This window comes from Rhinoderma darwinii, chromosome 1 (genome assembly GCF_050947455.1).
Source record: "Rhinoderma darwinii isolate aRhiDar2 chromosome 1, aRhiDar2.hap1, whole genome shotgun sequence".
Lineage (NCBI taxonomy): Eukaryota > Metazoa > Chordata > Amphibia > Anura > Rhinodermatidae > Rhinoderma > Rhinoderma darwinii.
The window spans coordinates 281,884,500-281,903,539 of record NC_134687.1 but is presented as its reverse complement, the minus strand read 5'-3'; the positions used below and the strand labels follow the sequence as shown (position 1 = coordinate 281,903,539).

General features: G+C 41.2%; 1 protein-coding gene across 2 annotated transcripts in view; it reads right to left on the bottom strand.

Moving 5' to 3' along the window:
* The window catches only part of SSBP4 (single stranded DNA binding protein 4), a 375,270-nt gene that overhangs the window by 214,201 nt on the left and 142,029 nt on the right, over window positions 1-19,040 (bottom strand). The window lies entirely within an intron of this gene.

Genomic DNA, 19,040 nt, shown 5'->3' with positions numbered 1-19,040 from the left:
CTATATGAACTATAGACTGTGACCTGCGCCCTGTTGGCCAGCTGCCATAACGTCAAGGCGGTATGGCCCAGTGGGTACACATACAGTGGCATCCATCACCCAAAATCTATTACGCCATCCGTATACGTAATTAAAATCGACTAAAAAAGCTCATGATGTATAAATGTTAAAGTGATTATATAATAGCCAACGGGCAAAGGATGCCATTGCATGGCATCCGTCGGAGGCATCCATTTAACGTATACGGTGGGGGGCTTTTCCCGGTGAATACGTAAAACCAAGGCCATAAACGCCATGTAAATAGGACCTTAACCTTGCACACGTAATCAAAACGTGATGGGTTTAAAAGATGGAAGTCCCTTTCAGGCTTGTATACTATGATTAAGAACCGGGACACGGTTCAAAAAGGGTAAGTGCAACTCCTAAGATGTTCGCTTTATTTTTTAAGGATCCTTCAATAAATATCATTGCTTTGAATTACATTTTGGACGTGTGCTAGGTATTTTTTGGAATCTATACACCTGGCAACCAACGTAGAGAACCTATTTACCCCTGCACCGTCAGAGGTGAGGAGCGTGATTGAGCGAATTGTGTGTGGAGTTGATCAGTCCCTGTTTTTTGTTTATCATGAGTACTATGGCACTGGTCAGTCAGTAGTAGGAAGAAAAATTATATAGAAAATGGCAGATTAGATCTTCAAAACTCTAGATTTAATAAATTGGCAGAGGTCAATATAGAAGGGAATATCCTGACTAAAATAAAAAGGTTAAATCATTAAACCAGTAAAAAGTTTGAATAAGAAAAGGCAGAACAATGCACAGATTTATCTTGTGTTGTGTTGGAGGGAAGGCTGTGGGAGGGAGGGGAAGCAGGAGAGGGAACAGCCATACTGGGGAAGGAGGGGTCCTTGGGGGATTAGCCCTCCAGTACCATCATGAGTATAAAAATAGGTCACATCTATTCTACATGTCACAGCCTGGTGAGGATAGTGCTGGCAGGGAATTCGTTTAACCCTGAAGGTCCCAGGCTGCCTCAGCAGAAAGAAGCCTATTTTTCATCTTCTACTGCGACGTCAACGGTCTTAGAAAACAATAACAAACGTATTTAATTTATAGAAGAACCACGATAAATACAAGTGACTCCATGAGTGTAACTATACATTAGAAATTGTGTTCTGTAAATCATGCTACAGTACACGGAAAAAATGAACTATGCTATAGACATGTTCAATTCTAATCCTTTTATGTTGGACCTTTGTGTATTTACCCTCATGCTCTAGACCGTTTGGAAATTCAGTGTTATACGACAATCTTTACAATATGCAAACTGCATTTCTGAAGTTCTATATGGTACTTTTATGACCGTATCTTTCCATATAGTGTTTTGTACAGTTATCGTAAGAGTTCCGATGTATTTTATGCTTTTAAACCAGTCTTTGCCAGTAGTTTCGAGGAGAAAATTGGTATTCTTGCAGTAACAGTACGCATAGCTCTGTATACATAATATTGGCTCGTTTTTTTTTATACTGTGGCACAAAGATTGCTTACAAAAAACACTCTTTACAAACATACGGTGGCACACAGAGGTACAGAAAACGCCATAGAATAACATTACCAGTGTATTACAACTTTATACAATTTGTATTGTGCCAGAATATGTTTGTGTGGTCTCAGACTAAACTACATCCAGATAAACTTTTGGGAACTAAGCCTAAAGTCTAAGGGCATAAATATAGAATCAATTGTATACCCTGGAAAACCGTACACAAGAAAAGGTATTATTGTGGTGTGATGTCTATGTAGTCATGAGAAGTGCCTCTATGTGCATGGTACTACAGGTCTTGGCTTCATAACCACTCTAACAGACCAATACCACTTTGTGAAAGGGGTACATATATAAATCATAGTTTCGTAAATAAGGAATTTAAGGATCAAGTGAAGATTATGTCCCCCTAGGACATAAATTTCACTTGATCCATGTGTCGAGTGAAGTTTATGTCCCCTGTCAATATTTTCAGTGATAAATGCGTCTTTGCCGAACCGATCTCTCCACAGGAATTCTGCAAGATATGTAGGAAGCAAATTACAGGACATTGCTAAGGCTGCATGCATATGACCGTAGTTTTCATCTGATATTACGGATGAAATTGCGGACCCATTCATTTCTATTGGCCACAGACTACTTTCCATATTCTTACGGATGTGTGTCCGTGCCATAGGAATGATCCGCAAAATATAGAACATGTCCTATTCTTGTCCGCAATTGCGGCACAGACAAGCCCATAGTAGTCTATGGGCGCTTCCGCAATTGCGGACGGCTACGGATGTGTATACATAGCTGCCGGATCCGTGCCTGCGGACAGTAAAAACCCTTCGGCCTCATGCACACGACCGTAGCCATATGCACGGCCGTGATTTTTGGGTCGGCCGGCAGCAGAGTGTCACCCGCGAGGCGCCCGCAAATCACGGGCCGTGCACATGGCCGTGTCCATTAATTTCTATGAGCCTGGACTGCAGAACACGGCCGTAATAAGAAATATCCGTACTTTCTGCGGTCCAGGGTCCTGGGCCATGCACGGACCGTGGAAACCATGGTCATGTGCATGGCCCCACAGAAATGAATGAGACCGTGGATTTTCGGGAGGAATTGCGGCCGCAAAAGCACATTCGTGTGCATGAGGCCCGAGACTGTATACAATAGAAGCAATGTATTAGTTCTGTACAGTTTTGGGTCTAAGTACAAACAAGAATGTTTCCATTCAATGAAGAGGAATTGAATCATTAGAAGAACTATTAGAAAGTTGCAGAAGTTTTCAACATATATACAATGAATGATAATGCTTTATTTAAATAAGATTGGACAACCCATTTAAAGGAACTAAGAGTACTGAGTGAAGTTTTTATTTTCACTGGGGGTATGCTTTAACCCCTTAGTGACCAGCCTATTTTAGGCCTTAAATGACCAAGATTTATTTAAGTTTTTCCATCGCCTCATTCAAAGAGCTATAACTTTTTTATTTTTGCGTCGACAGCTGTATAAGGTCTTGTTTTTTTGTGGGACAAGTTGTATTTTTTAATAGCACCATTTTGGGGTACATATTTATTGCTTAACTTTTATTAACTTTTTTTAGCAAAAAAACTGCAATTTCGCCACTCTTTTTTTGTGTCCTAAATTTACGCCGTTTACCGTGTGGTATAAATAACATAACTTTATTCAGCGGGTTGTTACGATTGTGGCGATACCAAATTTATATGGATTTTGTATGTTTTACTACTTTTACACAGTGAAAACACTTTTTTTCAAAAGTATTTGTTTTTGTGTCTCCATATTTGAAAAGCCATAACGTTTAAATTTTTCCGCCGATGTAGCTGTATGAGGTTTTTTTTTTTGCGGGACGACTTGTGGTTTTTATTGGTGTCATTTTTGAGTAGATGCGACTTTTTGATCACTTTTTATCACATTTTTTTTAAGGCAGGATTCATAGAAAACAACAATTCTTGCATTGTTTTTTATTAAAAAAATTTCAGCCTTCGCCGAGCAGGTTAAATAATGTAATAACTTTATAGTTGGGGTCATTACGGACCGTGATACCAAATATGTGTAACTTTCTTGTTTTTTTGTTTAATAATAAAGCATTTTGTAAGTGGAAAAAGTGGGTTTTTAAATTTTTTTTTAAAGCCCATTACTGGCCGCCGTGAAAAGGCATATTGGCGGTCACTAATGGGTTAACTGAACTTCTCTAACCTATTTACCAAAACATAAACTAAGTTGCATAGTCTTTGGCAGAAGGTTATTAAAAGATTTGAAACGTTTTTCCAGAAACAGCGCCACTCTTGTCCGTGGGTTGGGTCTAGTATTGCAGCTTTTCCAGCAGTTAATGGGGCCGAGCTGCAATACTAGACATAGCTCATGTATAGTTAAAATGTATAAAAAAAGGAAAAAATCAATAGTGAAAATAATAGATGATCTCATTCACTGGATGGTAAGAATGTGTCACATACAATAATGTTTGATGTCTGACAGCATCAACTGCCAGAAATAGACTTCCCATCTCCTGCAGCTGGTGACCATGCAGATAAAAAAACGTACAAGGTAAATGATCAGGAGGATATTCAGGCCTAGAGAGCCAGTAACATTCAGAAAATAAAAGACTTGTTATACTCATGTCAAGTTGGCGTTTACTGATCTGCAAGTTAATCTTTGACTTAATCTGTACATTGTTGCCACGTGACTTAAAGGGGGAAATTTAAAGGGAAATTACGAGAGAAGACTCCTGAGATGAGTCGGTTGGATTCATCTCAAGGCTCCTTTCTGGTAATTTACATAAAGCGCACTCTATATTAAAACTTCTTTTTAGAAAAAATTATAAGACGGACAGTTTAGAGAAGGGCATGTTTAGGGTGCAATTCCCTGTCAGTAGAACGACATCCTGGTGGTTTAGTGCCCTAAAATCTAGTGACCGGTTCCCTTAATAAGACTGGCGTTTCATATGCCAGTCTTAATCTGAAACATGCTGGAGAAAGATGCACCCGATTTATTCCTTTGATAATAAATTTGGCACATCTCTGGCTGCCCGTGCACCAGAAAGTCAAATCTTTGCCAGCTTTGAGCTACATTTGCTCTATAATTTACGTCAATTTCTGTTGTAAATTATAGCAAATTTTTTAGGCCGCATGTGGCTCTCCCCCACTTTGCCTTGTCCACTTTTTAAAAGTCAGAGGCAGGGTAGAAATAAAAAACTCGCTACATTTTTGCACAAAAAAAAGTGAGTTTTTGCACAAATTGTGAATTTTCTAGGCCAGAAACACTGTTGAGTGTTTAATAAATTTCCCCCAATTACTTTTTTAATGGTTCATAGCATCTGTTAAGGATCCTTTACATGGGGTTATAACAAGTCGATTGGCGCTCGTTAAGTTGACAAGACGCTTTGTTACGTTTTCTAAGCTAGGCTATAGGCATCTAGAGATTTTGAACATGGCAGTGTATTAGTGGCCAATGCCAATTTTTATTGTCAATATCTATTTTCTTTAAGATCTTGCCTATATTAGTATGTTTATCCACGCTTAACCAAAAAAGTCTGAAAATACGGAGCTGTTTTCAAGGGAAAACAGCTCCTGATTTTCAGACGTTTTTTTAAGCCACTCGCGATTTTCGCTGCGTTTTATATGGCCGTTTTTGGAGCGGTTTTCAATAGAGTCTGAAAAACGGCTCCAAAAACGTCCCAAGAAGTGACCTGCACTTTTTTCACGGCCGTTTAAAAAAACGGCCCGTCGGAACAGAACGCTGTTTTTCCCATTGAAATCAATGGGCAGACGTTTGGAGGCGTTCTGCTTCCGATTTTTATCGTTCGTTTACGGCCCGAAAAACATCCGAAAATAGGTTGTGTGAACATACGCTCAGAAATCTTCATGTCCTATCGAAGTATTTATTGATTAACTTTTTTTTTGGGGGGGGGGGGGGGGGGAATAGAAAAAAAACTGCAATTTTGCCACTCTTTTTTGCGTCCGAAATTTACGCCGTTTACCGTGTGGTATAAATAACACAATAACTTTATTCAGCGGGTTGTTGCGATTGTAACAATACCAAATTTATATAGATTTTTTATGTTTTACACAGTAAAAACACTTTTTTTTCAAAAATTATTTGTTTTTGTGTCTCCATATTTGAAAAGCCATAGCTTTTTTATTTTTTCGCCGATGCAGTTGTATGAGGGCTTTTTTCTTGTAGTTTTTATTGGTACCATCTTGGAGTAGATGCGACTTTTTGATCACTTTTGATCACATTTTTTTTAAGACAGGATTCAAAGGAAACAGCAATTTTTGCATGGTTTTTTATTTTATTTTTTACGACGTTCACTGTGCGGGTTAAATGATGTAATAACGTTATAGTTGGGGTTGTTACAGACTCGACGATACAAAATATGTGTAACTTTTTTTTACTTTAGTTTGCTTTTTAATAATAAAGCAGTTTGTGGGTTTCTCTTTTTTTTTCACTTTTCTACTTTTTTACTAGTCCCACTAGGGCACTTCACTATGTGATCCTCCGATCGCTATTATAATACACTGCAATACTTTTGTATTATACCTCTGGCATGACCTAGCATGCATACACTACAGGCACACCTGGGGGCCTATATTAGGCCCCCGGCTGCCATCGGAGACACAAACACTCGGCGATCTTATCACCGGGTGCCGGTGGGATGAGAGGGAGCTCCCTCTCTCCAAAACAACTCAGATGCAGGGCTCCCTATTGAGCGCCGCATCGGAGGGGTTAAACGGGTGAGATCGATACGGATATCGATCTCACTCGTTAGAGCAGGGATGCCCCCAGCCCTCAGCTGCTCTGTTTACTTATTCCGATGCAGCGCCGTAAAAAGGCCTGCGCATCGGAATAAAGCCCGTTAGTGGCCGCCGTGAAAACACTATGTGGCGGTGATTAACGGGTTAAAAAAAAAGAAAGAAAACAACAGGGAAGGCTGACCAATACAGCAAAATTTGATCCTGCATAACTACAAGAGAAGAGCTTGTCAACAAAAGGTCATCATAGTAGCATTGATCATATACAGATGTCGCAGTCTTTGCCTTGTCTTTTAACGCATTAAATAAAACAATAACTAGATCCTTTATCTTGGCTTTTCAAATGACTTTCAATGGCTTTTGTTGTATAATATCACGTTAAAGATGGCTACATCTGTATGATGACAGCACTATAACAGTAGTGCGCCACATCATTTTACCTTCTGAAGACACTGTAAACCACTCAAATACTATTTGATCTGAACGAATAAATTGTGTCTAGGGAATATATATTATTGTGGCACTATATAATGAATGGTTAATGCCCATTACCTTCCTACCTAGTTATAAATATTCAGAATAGACATAGTGAAGATTTATTCATATATATCCAAGTGGGGTGTTTACTTGAAATGCATGACTACATCTATAGTCTGCTGACTCAATGTATTAATGTAGTGCAGTTCCCCTCATCCTTGATGGAGTCTTGCTAATAAGCTATTTTATAGATGTACATTTATCAAAATGAGAACACTTTTATAGGTCAGCTCAGAGACAGCGAGAGAACATATATACACTATGTTATATAACTTGTTATGACCAGGGATGTAGGACAGGGTCTTAAGTCCTAGTCGCATGCTAACACCTTGATAGATTTGCCAGTCATGTCAGCAAATTGTGCGGTTCTAAAAAGCTCTTTTAGATGCTGGTTTTGGATAAATGTTATCTTCGCCTCTACTGTGGTTCTGTTATACATGCATGGACATAAAGGTGCTAGTGCACTTGGACCCTAGTACATTTATCTACAGTATTTCAGAAAGTTCCATCTTTTGAAACATGGCAATAAGAAGTGCTAGGACACTGCCCAAATTTGCCTAAAACAGATGTGCAGTTGTGGGCTTAAAAATTATATCTAGGTTACTCCCTATGAGTAATGATTACCTCAGTATTTTACCATGGGGAAACTCCTGTAATTGCTTGCCATACTGGGGAACCTCTACAACTATTCCATGCCTTCTGTTAAAGTGACAACTTTTGCTGTCTTATTGCAGGTCCCATGTGTACGGAGGGCGAACTGTGTATCCTCCCAACTACAGCCTATGGACTGTTTACATATCCTTTTTGTAAGAGACTTAGACTGTCCAGATACCTGTTGATGTCTTACTGATGTTTTGTTTGTCTCGTTATTTTGTCTTGCAGGTCCCTAAAGGAGGGCGGCCACGATGCTCTGAAGATAGCGTGGTTCTGTCATCAGTGGAAAGGCGGTTTCATGGGATCGGTGACAGAGGAGAGAGGGACTGACCGACCCTGGAATAGCCTAGTGCTGATGCAATGTGCCACCATGCTGATAAGAGGAGGGACTAGAAGGAACCATATAACTGTGTTTTGGTGCCAAAAAGGAAAGTAAGTGGGTGAACTTTGTGAGGTGCAGAATAGGCTGTTGGACTTGTGTAGTGGCAGAAAGAAAGATCCCGTGACCAGTGGAAGACAGTAGGCTACATCTTCTAGGCATGGATGCCAAAGGGTGACACAAGCCTATGCGGAACTAAAGTAGAGTCTGTTGTGGTGTGGAGAGAAGCAAGAGGCAGGAGTCACAGAGCAGGCGCTGAGTTATGAGAGTACTTAAAGAGGCTCTGTCACCAGATTTTGCAACCCCTATCTCCTATTGCAGCAGATCGGCGCTGCAATGGAGAGAAGAGTAACGTTTTTTGTTTTTTTTAAAACAAGCATTTTTGGCCAAGTTATGACCATTTTTATATTTATGTAAATGAGGCTTTCTAAAGTACAACTGGGCGTGTTTACAGTAAAAGTACAACTGGGCGTGTATTGTGTTCGTTACATCGGGGCGTTTTTACTTCTTTTACTAGCTGGGCGTTGTGTATAGAAGTATCATCCACTTCTCTACACAACGCCCAGCTTCTGGCAGTGCAGACACACAGCGTGTTCTCGAGAGATCACGCTGTGACGTCACTGACTTCCTGCCCCAGGTCCTGCATCATGTCGGACGAGCGAGGACACATCGGCACCAGAGGCTACAGTTGATTCTGCAGCAGCATCGGCGTTTGCAGGTAAGTAGCTACATCGACTTACCTGCAAACGCTGATGCTGCTGCAGAATCAAATGTAGCCTCTGGTGCCGATGTGTCCTCGCTGGTCCGACACGATGCAGGACCTGGGGCAGGAAGTGAGTGACGTCACAGCGTGATCTCTCGAGAACAGGCTGTGTCCGTGCACTGCCAGAAGCTGGGCATTGTGTAGAGAAGTGGATGATACTTCTATACACAACGCCCAGCTAGTAAAAGAAGTAAAAACGCCCCGATGTAACGAACACAATACACGCCCAGATGTACGCACATAATACACGCCCAGTTGTACTTTTACTTTAAACACGCCCAGTTGTACTTTAGAAAGCCTCATTTACATAAATATAAAAATGGTCATAACTTGGCCAAAAATGCTCGTTTTTAAAAAAAAAACAAAAAACGTTACTCTTATCTCCATTGCAGCGCCGATCTGCTGCAATAGGAGATAGGGGTTGCAAAATCTGGTGACAGAGCCTCTTTAACGTAGTCTGGAACGCACAGAGGCAGGCCGTGGATGAAGGAGGCCTGATGGTGGACACGCGGGACATTGCTGAAGAATTGGCAGAGGCAGGCAGCCAATGGTGGGGGGACCAGGAAGTAGGAGAGCAGTATCATGCTCAAACCTGGGGGAAGTCTGTAGTGGGGCCTGTTGGGAAATGGTTCTGGGACTGGTTGCCCTGTAGGACTGAAACGTGGCCTAGTAATTTTAGTCCTGGTAATGCTTGGCCTTCTATAATAGTCATTGGAGTAAGCAGAAGCAGTGGTAGGTGACACTCGAGATCAGGGGAACTAGTGGATAGGCTACCTATATCCAGAATTGACGAACTGTGGAAGGAGACTTGGGAAGGGTCTGGAGACCTCCTGGTGTAAGTGCCTGTCGAGCGTGTTTAAGTAGAATATTGGACGGCAGTGTCCTGTAACAAACCCTAGAAGTGTGGGGTCAAAGCTACTGGGCGACAATGGGCCTTAAAGATTAAGGCCAGAAGGTTTACATAGACCCTAGAAGGCGTGAAGACTAGTAGAGTAATGTCCGACAAGGCAGGAAAGCTGTGGAGGAAACAAAAGGTTGTGTGAAGTAACACATCCTGGGTGTCGTCTCTGGAAGATAGACGGAGACTTCCAACAGGGAATAGTTTGGTGACAAAGCAATTATCTATTGAATTTTGATAGCAAAGTTGAACAGACTGTGGCACTTAAGCTTGTGGTACCTCATAAAGAGGAAGGAACCATATGCTTGTGTGCTGCTGTAACAACATTCATTTGATCTGCGATTGGTATTTATGAGGGGAACCACTCCAGTATCCCCATGTTACACACGGAACCCTGTTTGAGAAACACTGGCATACATGCTATTTATCTTCCTCACTGTTTGCTATGTGACTGCTTTCTAGCTCTACTCATGAATTGGCAAAAATATGATTAGGGGCTGATCACATTTCCATCTGTTCTATCAGTATTTGATTTATACCACTTGGTCTACAGCAATGTTTTTAGCCCACATAACAATTTCTAACATTTAGGCTATGTTTACACAGGGCGGATACAATGCGGAAAAAGGTACACAGCGTATCCACCCTGGAGCCCACAGGGAATTCCAGCCGAAAAACCGCACCAAATTTTGGTGCCTTTTTCTCGGCAGTAATGGCCGCTGCAGAAAACCGCAGGGAAAGAAAAGCCTATACTTACCCGTAGCCATGGCGACCCGGTCCTCTGACATCCTGCAGGCTGGCCTCCTGGGATGACGTTTCATCCCATGTGACCGCTGCAGCCTGCGATTGGCTGCAGCAGTCACATGGTATGAAACTTTATCCCTGGAGGCCGGGCTGGGCGCAATAGCAGAGAGACCTGGCTAAAAAGAACTCCGAGTTGCCATTTTAGCGGTTGAATCGCAGCTTTCCCGCCGCAAAATTCACTACATCTACTATTTGTTTCAGGTTTTACCTCCCCATTGTATTCAATGGTGAAAACTTGCAACAGAAAACTAGCGATTCTGCAACATAAATTGACATGTTGCAGATTACAAAACCGCAGGTACATTTTTTGGCGGGTCTTTTACGCATGTAAATGAAATTTGTTAAAATCTTATCCACTTTGCTGCTACTGTATTATGCTGCGGATTTTCCGTAATTAAATCTAAATAAATACATTTAATTGCGGAAAATCCACAATATTTATGCTACCTGTGGACTTATCTGTAGTGCTGTACTCCGCTGTTTCCGTCAGCCCCACAGACATTAAATGGAGTGGTGGGGCGCATGCATGACCACTGCTCCATTTAAACTACTCCTCACTGCGGTTGTGCAGTGAGGAGAAACAGGGGGTTTGGGAGCCCAGCCCCAGTAAGAGTCCAAGTGGTGGAGGCCCTAGCGATCAGACATTTATTATCTATTTTGTGAATAGGTGATAAATGTCCTTCATGGCACAACCCCTTTAGGGAGGATTTACACGAGCGTGTAATACGATTTTCACGCGCGTCGCATGGACCTATGTTAGCCTATGGGGCCGTGCAGACAGTCATTTGAAGTCAATGGGTGCGTGAAAATCACTCTCACCACACGGAAGCACTTCCGTGGGACGTGCGTGATTTGCGCAACAGCAGTAAGCAGTATGATTGAAAACAGAAAAGCACCACGTGCTTTTCTGTTTACAAACATACAAACAGAGTGTCATCATGATGGCGGCTGCCCGAAAATCACGCAGCCACGCATCATATGGTGATGACACACGGAGCTGTTAAGTGCCTTTTGCGCGCGCAAAACGCACACAAATCCTCCCTTAGGACAAGATCTGAAAGACCAATAACAATCCCTCATAGAACTTGAATGGGAAAAGATGCACTCCGTGGCACAGCTGCTCATACAGATGAGATGCTACTCCTACGTAAACAATAAAGGGGAGGTAGGGCATCCACGTGCTCTCATTCACAGACGTTGGACCCCCTTTGATCAAATATCGATGCCATTTCATTTAAAAAAATCAACAGATTGTGATGTAATTTAACAATATTATAATTAAATATACAATATATTTTAAATATTAAAATTATAATATATTATAAGAGTTGTGTAGAAAAAAAAACCACTTTAATCAGCACCTTATATTCATGAAACATGTCAAATCCACCGTCTATTAGGGGAGACCATACACAGTATCTGAAAAAGCAGGACTGCGTATATCCAAACACAATATCTCTCAGATTCAGTAATATGTTCGTGGTCTCAAGAGTAAGGTTTTTCTGCTGCACACTGTGGGTTCCTCTTTCTTTTCTCCCCCCCGCCTGCTCCCTCATGTCCCCAGTTTATTCAATCCCTGCTGTTACCACTGATCTGCCAGCTGCCACTGTGAGTCTGTTTCCCCCTTCTCTGACATAGCCATTACCTCCCAGTTTGATCAGTATCACAGCAACAACACCAAACGGTTCCCCTGTTGGCAGAGAGCTCCCTGCGTGCCTGCTCTGCCCATATTTGTACAATGCAATGTCATGACACTGGGAGGCCTGCCTCAATTTCACGTTTTGTACCAAATGGTGTCCCTCTTTGATGCTCAGAGCAGGAGGCAGGGGGTGGCTCCAGGCGACTTTGTTTTAGCTGTACTCTGATGTTTCTCTAGAAATCAAATGCTTGGGTGAGCATCTTGAAACCAAAGCAGCTCTGCTGTACCCCAGCACTACTTTAAAATACCAGATCACTAGGAACAGATATTAAGAAGAACATATCAAAATAAATTCATCAGTTAAACTAAAGAATATCATGATCATTTTGCCAATTTATTGAATTTTTATGACATTATAACCCTCTAAAAAGTTATTTATTATATACTATAGCTAATTGCTTGCAATTAGATAAAGCCAAATTCCTAGGAGCAGTCGCTATAAGAAAACGCACTATGAAAACTTAGAATTCCATTAACTTTAATATTTAAGTATGTCCTATAAATCTTATAAAAGGAAAATCTTTGGCGGGTTTACTGTAGTTTCAGCTAAAATATGGCAACTTTTTGGGCATTAAGTTTACTATGAATCTAGTTAATTTTATATTTGGCCGAGATATTTTTTGTAATAATGCTTCATGTGTCTATGGAAATTGCTATTATTTCCTTGTTTTGAAGGCCAGGGTAAAACATCCAGAATGTTTGTATGTGACTCACTTATACAATGAGATTTTTTCGTAGACATAATACCATTTCAGGCATAATTTATGATAGGAAGTCACATTCATGCAGTGAGATGCCTGAAGAGCATTTCAAGGTCAGGAACATTTGTGCTGGCAAGATGCACTTTGTTACCTGTACCCAAAGTACTAGCAGTTTTGCAATATCTTCTTGGACAAACACAGTACTCTGTATCTTTCCATCATCTGAAATCATTCCATCTGGGACAGCTGCCAGTTCTTGAGCGAGGAAAATCTAAGAAAATCCTGTACACAACTGATGGCATTAACCCTGCCACAGCCAAATGTGTCAGCTATCAGAGTTGTTTGCAGTCTTCACTGCTAGGTCTCAGAATGTCCACAAATATTGGTTCTTAATTTATTCATTATAATGACAATGTTATATACTCTAGAAACATAGGGTTTAGTATTATAGATACGACAAAGGAACTTGCTGTAGTTAATAAACTTGACCTAGCCTACCGCTACCACTCTCCGCTCTGCCTGACGTGTCTCACTGGAGGAGGTCATACGGAGCAGGCAGCGGCGGTGTACCTTCTGACTAGGGACGGTGACAGCCCGGGAGTGGGCCTGTCCAGTCACCTGACCTGAGTCACCTGACCTCATGTCACTGACGTGAGGTCAGGTGAGAAGTCAGGTGACTGGACTGGTCCACTCCCAGGCCGTCACAGACCCCAGTTGGAACGCCACCGCATGAACTCCTGGCTCTTCCTAATGCTGATCACTGCTGCAGGTGTCCGACATACAGGGCGCCTATCAGCAGCGATCAGCTGTTCCGCGGCGCCCCCCTTCCCTACTAGTTGCGACCGGGGCACATCCCCCCCTGCCCTACCCCTAGCTACACCCCTGCCTAAGGTTATGGCTACACGGCAACTATGATTGCGAAACAGGTTGTACGGCCAAAAATTGCTGCATCGCGTTGCCTTCGTCGCAGTAATGTAAGTTAGTGTGGCCATTTGCAACCCGCAAGTTGCCGCGATGGGGACATCACACTTGCAACAAGTCCAGCGGGTTTAGATTTCTTGCGACAGTGGAGTTGTGTTAGTTTGCAACCACAAAGCGACCACATTGACTTTCATTATCTGAGATGCAGGCAGGCCGACACAGCGATCTTTGGCCACGGGACATGCGCCTTGTCCAAAGTTGCCCGAGGATTATGGTCGAATTCACTATATTTGTAACATTTTGCCACTAGTAGATACAATCCAATTTGACAGCAAACTACAGCTTTATGTGTTGTTAGAATCTAGCTGCCACAAGTTGCATGAAAATATGAGTAAGGCTTTGTTCCCATCTGCAGGGCTCTGTTCAGGCGTTCCGTCTGAGCTTTTCATCAGGGGAACCCATGAACGGAACCCTGACTGAAAACGGACATCAAAACGATGGAACCGTTGCACAACGGAGACAAACGGAAACCATTTGCAACGGATCCGTAAACATTGAAATCAATGGTTTGCGTTTGTTTCATTGAGGGTTCCATTCATGGGTTCCCCTGACAGAAAGTTCAGCAGGAACGCCTGAACGGAGTCCTGATGCAGATGTGAACAAAGCCTAAGGGGTTGACATCAGTTTTAAGGAAAATCAATCTGTGCTCACCACCAATCCTAGGAGGACACACAAATAGAGTGGAAAGTAGAAGGTTTCTTGGTAATGGAGATTCTGGAAAAAGTAGAAATCCGAGTCTGTTCTCCCTTGTAGTAATAGTGCCCCTTTTGTCTATGGTCTGGTAATGCAGCTCAGCCCCATCCAAGTGAACTGTAATACCAGACATGGCCCATGACCCTTTATTTCAATCTATGTTTAAAAAAATAAATAAATTATTTATCACACCACTATTTGTGCAGGACTTTTAGTCTCTATATTCCAAGAGGGTAACAAAAATTATTCCACATGCATGCAATACCTTACATTGCCTGTAATACATGGCAACACCCGTGAACCAAGCTCACATTATCTGTAATGTAATCCAGCTACATAAAGAGAACTGAATCTCCTCTGTATTTCATGCATTTAGTGTGTCAGACAGCCCAAGGTGACCTGTTGTGCGAGATCATTCTTGCCACTCTTACTTGACCGAGAACGAAGGCAGAGATGAGGATACAACACATGCTTTACTGGTCATTTTTTAGTCAATTAAATGGCTCACCAAGTTCACCGCCATAGTGTGCAAACACATGTGTTGTAATTGTGGACATGATGGAAAAATGACAGCGGGGGTAATAAGGAAAGCCTTCTGATGGGCCCTGGTGACTTTTGGGTAAGCTTACAGTCCAGATATATTTTTTTTTATTTTAGGTTTTGCTACACGAAAGCTTTAGTAGCAAATTACTTTCTCACTTTTACTCTTTATGTAAGTATAATAAGAAAACAATGTAAACATCATAGTTACATAGGTTGAAAAAAGAGACACAGGTCCATCAAGTTCAACCTTTTTCAATTAATTACCCGTCATTCATTGCTTGATTAATTGTTACTCTCAATGCCATTTGTCAGTAAATAACAATCTAGCCTTTTTTTAAATGCTGACATAGTATCTGCCATTAATACCACTTGGGGAAGGGCATTCCATAGTTTCACTACTCTAACTGTAAAGAACCCTTTGCTATATTGATGTCTGAAACGTCTTTCTTCCACACACAATGGATGTCCCCTTGTACTTTGTAGCCCTTGGAAAGAACAGATTATGTGCTAGTTCTCCGTATTGACCACACATATACATGTTAATAAGATCACCTCTAAGATGTCAATCCAACATTAACTGTTTTTACAAATAAGTATTTTATGCTCTCATTTACATTGTCATGTAGTTCATTTTCTGAAAGGGGATCTGTCAGATCTCCCGATAAGTTTGTTGTATTAAATACTTGATTTCCCCCCAATATAACAATTCTGGAGCAACTTTTCTGCATTATGTGGTTCCCCTGTCCTTCCTCCAGGAAATGTATAAATAAATTGGCAATTCCCCTTATTAATGGGGCATGCTCCTACACATCCTGACACTATTCAATCAGTGCTGACAGTGTTCGGGCATGTTCACACGTGGCAGATTTTTTCCGCTGCAAATGTTGGTGCAGATTTGGGGCAATTACGTAACGAATCTGCACCAACATTTGCATATTTGACAGGTAATTCAGACGTTGCAGAAAATACAGCGGACTTACCACAGATTTCAGTTTTTGCATTGCAAAGGCTGAAATCCGCAGTGAAATTCCTCTTCTCCGCAACAGACAGCGCATGCCGCGGAGGGAAAATTCCGCACCGCAGCCTATGGTCCGCAGCAGAGTTTTCCCGCAATGTCTGAACTAACTTGCCTAAAAATGTATTGAAACAAATGTAAAAAACGGCCGCAGGAGAATTCCACTGCGGACTGTCCGCAGCGGAATTCCACAGCAATTCCGCGACGTCTGGCCGTGCCCTAAATGTGATGAACTGTCAATTTTATCATACATTTCCAATAGGAATAACAGAGGAATGACACAAAGCAGAGTGTTTTATGGGGAATGTAAACATTTTAAATATTTTTATGGGGAATGCAAATACTTGCTAAAACAGACATGTCAAGAGAGCTGATAGGTCCTCTTTATTGTAGCAGCTTTTATGGAATTACCACTAAACCACAGGTGCCCTTACGTAAGTTGATTAAGATCAAGATCACAGTTTGCTGTATGGATCGAATATGAACGTCATTGCTTCACATGAATCAGTAACATGGCAAAAACAAATATTACCAAAAGAATGGGGAAATATGAACTTATGGAGACCCCCTATCAAACTTTAAACATTATATGAGCTGCTGAAAATAACTGAACCCCTATAAATGATATTTTTTATAGTTATTGCTTATTTCTTTGCGGACTTTGATTCTTTGCCTAATACTTCTGCAGAGGTGGTGAAAAAAAGCGAAAATCTCTCCAGAAGTGAAATATTTGCCTTTGGGACTATTCTTTGCCTTTGTCTTGCCAGTGAATTTTAGCGAACTATATAGCTGGAGGTGGTGAATAAAACATTAAATAGCAGTGTACTGTATAGAAACAGTTACATGAATGTCTCTGATCATGATCATGTACAATGTTATAAATGTGACACATTAAACTTTTAATACCTCTAAGAATTAGTGATCTGGTACCTATTTCCACTGAAAACCCATCACACTGAGAAGGCTGAAGCAGCCAGTAGCATAGCCAAAAGCTTAAATTAGAGCAAGAAACTTCTTGAAAACACTTGCATTTTCCTAAAACAGAGTCCTACCTATTTCAAACCTTATCTCTGTGCCAACAAAATAGCAATTTAGCTCCAAATACATTTTCAGAAATTGCACTTTTGAAATCGAAATCTTGGTTAAAAAAATATTACATTTGTGTAAGAACCTGTGCCCATATTAACGAAAAAACTGTCCTCCACAAACATCTTTAAGTAATACTACGCCTTCATAAATATTAGAAAGTATGAAGGCTAGGTTTTAAATATACGTAGTTATTGTGGCCATTCACGCTCATTCGGCAGACTTCTATTCCTCCTGACGCCCCATACACATTTGTAAGACCTTTATGGTGCCCATACACAGATGAACGATTTTGGCGGGACTCGACATCCATCTAATGTGTATGGGGTGTTCCGAATCTCCTTCAATGGTAGATGTCGGGGGAAAGAAGGATCGGGCATGTTGGATTTCAACATGCCAGATCCTTTGTTCTCACAGGAGATAAGCTGCTCCAGACAGCAGCTTATTCCAGTCTCCTCATTGCATACACATGCATGGTCGGCCGAGCCTAGCGTGCATGCGTATCGATTGTCAGGAGGAATAGCTGTCGGCCGAACTAGCGATCTTTGTTGTATGGCCACCTTTACAGTTAAGCTACCGGCTGAAAAATAATCAAATCAAATATAAGAAGCACATTCTAGAGAGAATAAACCTAAAGTAGAATACGTGTGTAATATATTATTCATTCACACTGTCTCCCCATGACAAAATTCCTAAAGTATCTCAGTATTTTAGAGAAAGAAGAGAGGTGTGAGTGACAGATACTGGTAACACTACATAACGCACACAACAGAAAGTTCCTTACCTAAAAGCATTTTTACATTTCTTTGCTCTACATAACAAAAGTTCTTTGCAAAAAAAAGTTTGAAAAAGATGCTTACAAAACATCCAAGTTTAAAATATAAAATTAACAGCAAATCAAGATGGTACATTCGGTCGGATGGTTATGACGGATGATGAACGGTAGAACATCTAATATACATTTTGACAATGATTTTTTTTTTTTCAATAGACGGCTTATATACTTTACAAACTCAAATCTTTTTCAGAAGTGGAAATTGATAGAATTGTGTCATAATTGTGTATGCATCATATAAACTACGGTGTCACACTGAAGATTTATGTGGCCAAGGAATTCATTGCTCTAATGCCCAAATGGGATATGGTGTACCTGTATATCCGTTCATGGTGTAGCAAGTGTAATATAGATCCACAAAATCCTAAAAAGGGGTTGTCTGCTATAGAAAACCCATTTCATTGACCCTAATAGGGCATGCTGAGCTAAATGAAGGGGTTTCCTCACTCTCTGCTCTAGAGAAATGTAGACCGGCAGTGAAATCAATGGATGCCTATTAATGTTAATGAGTGCCCTGCAATGAGCTGCTGTCACTGTAGGGAACCCAAGCAACTGGTCAGAAGCTTCCCTAGTGATAATAGTGGATCGCAGGGGTTACAGAAATCGTCCCATTAGGATCAACTTATCCTCAGGGGCATTGATTTGTAAAGGAATTGAATTTTTGACGATTACAATTTCTACATAAAATATATTCTAGGTACGGGCTGTGAGAGTCAGAAAGCAATGGCTGGGGAAATTCATCAGATAATGGTTTTAGAATGTGACCATAATAAAGCAAACACCATAAACGGTGGTAAATCTTTGCGTACTTGTTTGGTGCCTAGCTCTTTGTACTGGTATCTAGTACAAGAGGGGTTAACTGGAATATATGGATGTTGACTGCTGAATTTTTCGCCAAGCTTCCATAGGGAATGTATTTCCTGAACCGCCAAGGTTCCAATTAAACAGAGCGCCCACAGCCTGCCCACTAGAATATATGTTCGACCTGAATCATACACAAATGTGCCACAGCCAAGTACAATAGCTGCACGCAACAGGCTTTCCTTGGCTCACATTGCGGTTTCTTTTTTTTTTTTCTTTTCTTAAGCCATTCCAGCTGTTTTTCAATGTTCAACCAGAGCCTCATAAAAGATCAGTAAAATGTGGTTAAATTGGG